Genomic DNA, 5208 nt, shown 5'->3' on the forward strand with positions numbered 1-5208 from the left:
GTGTGTGTGTGTGTGTGTGTGTGTGTGTGTGTGTGTGTGTGTGTGTGTGTGTGTGTGTGTGTGTACACACAAACGCAGGCTTGTGTGCATGCACTCTGAACACCAAGAAGGTTTTTTTTTTCTTCTCCTTGAACAAATCATTGAAAACACAGCCTATAAATCATGCTTTCCAGGTAGAAGTTCACATTCCTGATTTACTACCTGCAAAGGACACTGTGACAAGCCACACCTTTGGATACTGGCCAGCTGAGTGAGATGGGCCTGCTGGTGCCCATCTCACATGCTAGACACTTTGCATCAAACGGGTGTCAGTGGAGAAGCTGTACATAAGCAGTTTGGAAGTTATCAGTGACCCCTCCATCTGAATAAAGATCGCCAGTGATGTAGTTGTCTTACTGAAGCCCCAGCCTCTTACATCTGAACACAGCTGTTTGCAGTGTTTGCTGAACAGAAGGCACCTTCCCCTGTGGCTAGAAAAAAATTGCAGTGGACTGGGTATGCCACATATTATAGCTAAGGACCCATATAAATTAGGACTTGCTTAAATTTTGGACAACTATTATTTTAATGACTGTAACCCTCGAGAACTGATTTCCCCATCTGCCCATCTAAACTGGGATCTGCTGAAAGGGACAGCACCCATCACACCCTACTCCTCATAGCAGCAATCCAAATCTTTGCTCCACTTCCATCTCTCTCCACTTCCAGGCTCTTAACAACGGGAGTAGTTTGTTGGGGAATTGCTCACAAGGCCCTCAGTCTCCCACGGTTTTATCACTGGGGAGGGGAAAAAAAGGCTATTGTTTAAAAATCTACCCCTTACAAAAGAATTAACAACTGTGTTAACAAATCTGTCCTGAATGGTTCTGGGAGAAGAGGTGTTGGTTGCAGCCCCGTTGGTCTAAGGAAGCAGGCAGACCAGGTTCTTTGAGTAAATGTAGTATCTTTTATTAGACCAACTAAATAGTTGGACAATATGTTCTTTGCAAGCGTTTGGGTACAAACGCCCTTCTGGGAGAAGAGAAGTGATTATTTTGCTTAGCTCTTGAGTTGTGATGCAGACAGGGTCTGCTGCCTGGAGATTCCTTAGCCTCCCCATTCAGGCCATCTCATAACTTTCTGCTAGTGTAAGTATTTGCAAACTGCCTACTTCCAAGCCAGGAGGCTAGAAGTACTGTTAAGAACACTGGCCTGCCTCAGTTGTTGGGATGTGTGATGTGAATGCCATCAAAGGGCTGTGAAAATCTGCAAGTGTCAAAGAAAACTTTCCCTTCCACAAGCACCGCTTCCAACACACACTTATATTGCAATTGTTCTAGGGAGGATTTTCAGATCAGCAAACAAGTTGCTTCTTTTTTTACGCTACTTAACACAGATCACTGTTGCTTTTTTTTTTTAACAATATGTATTTTTCAGATTTAGGTAATAGGCCTGATTCCCCGCCCCCCCCAAATCGACCTCTATTTAGACACGTTTCACTTGGGGCTGTTTCTTGTCTGCAAAATTACAGTCATTTGCACGTTATTATTACAGTGAGTAGGAGACAGATTGTATTTAGCATTGGGTGGGGGGGAGGGTTATTATGGGAAGTGATCTGCCACGGTCAGCACATAATTTCAGCCTGAAGAAAATTGCTTCTGAATGGCTGGTCTGTTAGCCAGCCAAGGAATGGTCACTGGGAGAGATTGCAAAAATGCTTCTCCTTTATCTGCATGATACACTCATTCTGTTTTTTCAAAAGGATGGTCTATTGAACAAATGCTTGTGAAACTGCCATCCTGTAGGTAAAATACCATCACACAAGCCCAGTAACTCAGATAAAAACAATAGATACAGTTTTGGGGAAACTAGTGTGACTTAATGCATGACTATTAAGCAGGCTTTATTTTTTAAAAGGAACAATTATACCATATGCATGTGAAGGCATTTGGGATTACTGCTGCACATTCAGCATTCACACCTCATGACTGGTTGCAGAAAGACTGCTTGAATCAACTCCTCTTGTGAGGGGCCAATGTCCTGATTTCTAAAAGCCTCGTCTGATTTAGTATTTAGAAGCTTTTTCACCTTCGCTTATTTCTGCCCACTCTCCAAATTAAATCATAACTTTGTATTTTACAAGACAGACAAAAGGCCAATAAATGGGTGAGGTTTTTTTCTAAAATAGGAAATATTCTTTCTAATAAATGCAACTGCAGACTGCTAAGCATATTAAGGCAAAAAGCCTCTCTATTTATATATACAGTTAGGGATGTGCATCATATGTGAAAAGAAAAACATCCCAGCAAAAATCTATTTTTAGCAAAAAGAATGCAGGACTATTATGTTAAAGCCTTCAGCTGTTTCAAGCCAGTATTGTTGTGAACAAGCGCGTCCTCATTTTTTTTTTCCAAAACAGCTTTTTAAGAAGATGAATCAGTGCAATCAAACAGAGAATATTTAACAAGCAACAGAAAGGTAGAAAGTTGTTTTGTCTATTTTCTCAGCAGAGCTCCTCGTTTTCCTTCCTTTAAAGGCTTAAGTGAGTCTGCAGTCCAGCAGCCAATCATCATTATGGAAATATGCTTTTAAGCCTTGTCATTGGCTGATCCTCTGGCCAGTATGTTCAGTTCTCTGCAGCACAATATAGCAGAGTGTGCACAAGGGCCTGGCTTGTGTCTTTTGTGGAAGAAACAGTCAGATCATCTTATTTGTAATATTCCAAAAGTATTCACTCTAAACAAGTGGTTTACAATATTAACTATAAGCAACTACTTCTCAGGGCAAATTTCAGTGTCTTGGTCACTCTGAAATGGCTGATTTTAAAATTATCTAGTTTTGTAATTAATTACTTCTTTAAAATTGTGAACTGCCTTAATTTGTAGCTGGGCTTTTGTTGTCTTCTTTTTTTTAGAGTTCATCTTTGACTTTCCCCCTCTTTTTTTGCTTCATAAAGGATTTTTGTACCAGGAGAACAGGGAAGCGTATGTATGTTCTGCAAGTCTCAATGCTGAAGATAATATACCCGCCAGGATTAAACCAGTGTTTTTTTTTTCTTTTAACATGGTATATAACCCATTTCACACTCAAGGTTCTCTTATATTATGTTGCAAAACATTACATTATGTATTGTAATGATTGTTTAGACAAATAGATCAGATATTGTATACTCAGGAAATAATTCACAAAGAGCCATACGCATTAGCATCTATTGTTATCTAAAAAGTGACCATATTAGGCAGATTATCATTTTCTCATTTGGAATAGTGGCATGGAGACTTTAACTTCCATCTGAATAATCACAAGGAACCTCATCTTAATGTCTTATCTAAAGATCAACAATACCTCTGATAGTGGGACACAGAAGTGAGTATTGCTCTGTGTTGTATGTGAACACAAGGCACCTCAGTGGAATTTAGAAAAGAGCAATAAAATGACCTGAGGACTGGAGGGAGTGATTTATAAAAGACTTTGTGTGTGTGTGTGTGTGATAGACAAGGGCAAGTAAGAGTGAGGGGGTGAAAATAAGAAACAGAAAATTTCAGCTGAGGATTAGGGGGGAAAACTGACAGTGAGATGTATTAATCAGTGATATAATGTCCCAAAGGAGGTTATTAAGTCCCATTGCTTGGAATTTTAAAATTAAGCTGGAAAAAACACTTGAAGAATATACTGCAGAATGCAATTCTGTGCTGACAATGAAATGGGCTGAATGATCTAAGTCATTGCTATCTTCAACTTATATGATTCTCTGAAATCCTAATGTAGAGTTTGAACTTCTAACCTTGGTCAGAGCTGTAATTGTGACCCTGACTTCCTTGTAGATATTCCATTTGCAATCAAATGATTTCAAAACTGCAGTTTTACTTAGATAGTTTATTTTATAAATATTCAGATCATTAAAAAAATACACACTATTTTCTCAATAGAATGCATGATGAAAAACAAGCTATTTTAAAATGTTCATAGCCTTTTTCTTATAGATACTTAATACTATGTTTTACAACCTATTTTGTAACCTACTGCTTTCACATAGAAAGTCACATAAAATATTACAAAGTTTCACAGGCAATTATAATCAGTAATACAAGTGATGTATGAAGGTACAATATTTTATTCAGGTAGCATCCATAGTTACGATAGTGCTAAGGTGAACAAGGGTTACAAAGGGCAATGGCTGGGTGCCACACTTTAGATTTTCAAGGAGAACAAATGAGCATGGGGAAATGAAACTGAGGCTCAGGGGATAGGATTAGATTGTTTTATTAGAGAGAAAGCTAGGAGTCATAGGCCAGGGAGAGAGGAGATGAGTCTCGAAATGGAATTTGCAGAGGTAGTCAATTAGGCATAGGGTGCAAGGAGCTGGAGAGAAGGATTTGTTGTCTAGCATGGAAAGGAAAGAGAGCAGGCAGAAGTCTGACACAGAATGAGTAGAAGGATTGGGATAAGGTGGCTATGGAAAGAAGTAAGACCTGATAGTACATTAGCAGTAAAACCATTGTTCCTAGGAGGCAGACAGTGACCGGGATCTTGAAGTAGAGAAAGAAACAGTAAGGGTTTATAGAGATGGGAGGGTAAGGTATGCCAGTCTCTGAGTAGGAGGAAGAAGACAATCTACTACATCTTAAACTCTAAAATATAGTAGATTGTCTTCTTCCTCCTAAATTTAGACACAGTGAAATTTGGAGAACTGTGACACTGACATTTCCTCTGGGAAGGTATACAAATGTATTTGGGAGGTCACATCTGGCAGATACTCAGAACCAAGAGGCAAAGAAAGAAGAGAGAACCTCAAAATCCTGAGCCTGCCCCTGCTCCTGGGGCTCCCCCCAATACCTCCCCACTTACTTGTGGCTGCCCCTGCTGTCTGTCCCAGGGGAGCAGGCAGGGAAGGGTTAACCTACCGGCCCAGCTGCCATTGCTGCTGCTGGGCTGCTGTTCTCCAAACTGAGCCCAGCCCAGACAGCAGGGCCAAGGTGTTGGTGGCCAAGGAGGCAAGTTAACCCTTCCCTGCCTTTTCTTCTGGGACAGACGGCATGAACAGCCAAAAGTAAGGGGCGGGGGGGAGGAAGCAGGTGAATGGGAATCAGGAGTGCTGGAAAGGGCGGGGAAATACCAAACTTTGCTGTTTACAATGGAAAATCCACAGCATGAACAAAAAAAAAGAAGGCAGACAACACGGTGATATCTACTTCCTAAGCTTGTATGAGAAACATAACATAATGCTCA

The sequence above is a fragment of the Gavialis gangeticus genome, unplaced genomic scaffold, assembly GCF_001723915.1.
Source record: "Gavialis gangeticus isolate Ggan-Ray unplaced genomic scaffold, GavGan_comp1, whole genome shotgun sequence".
NCBI classification, from domain to species: domain Eukaryota; kingdom Metazoa; phylum Chordata; order Crocodylia; family Gavialidae; genus Gavialis; species Gavialis gangeticus.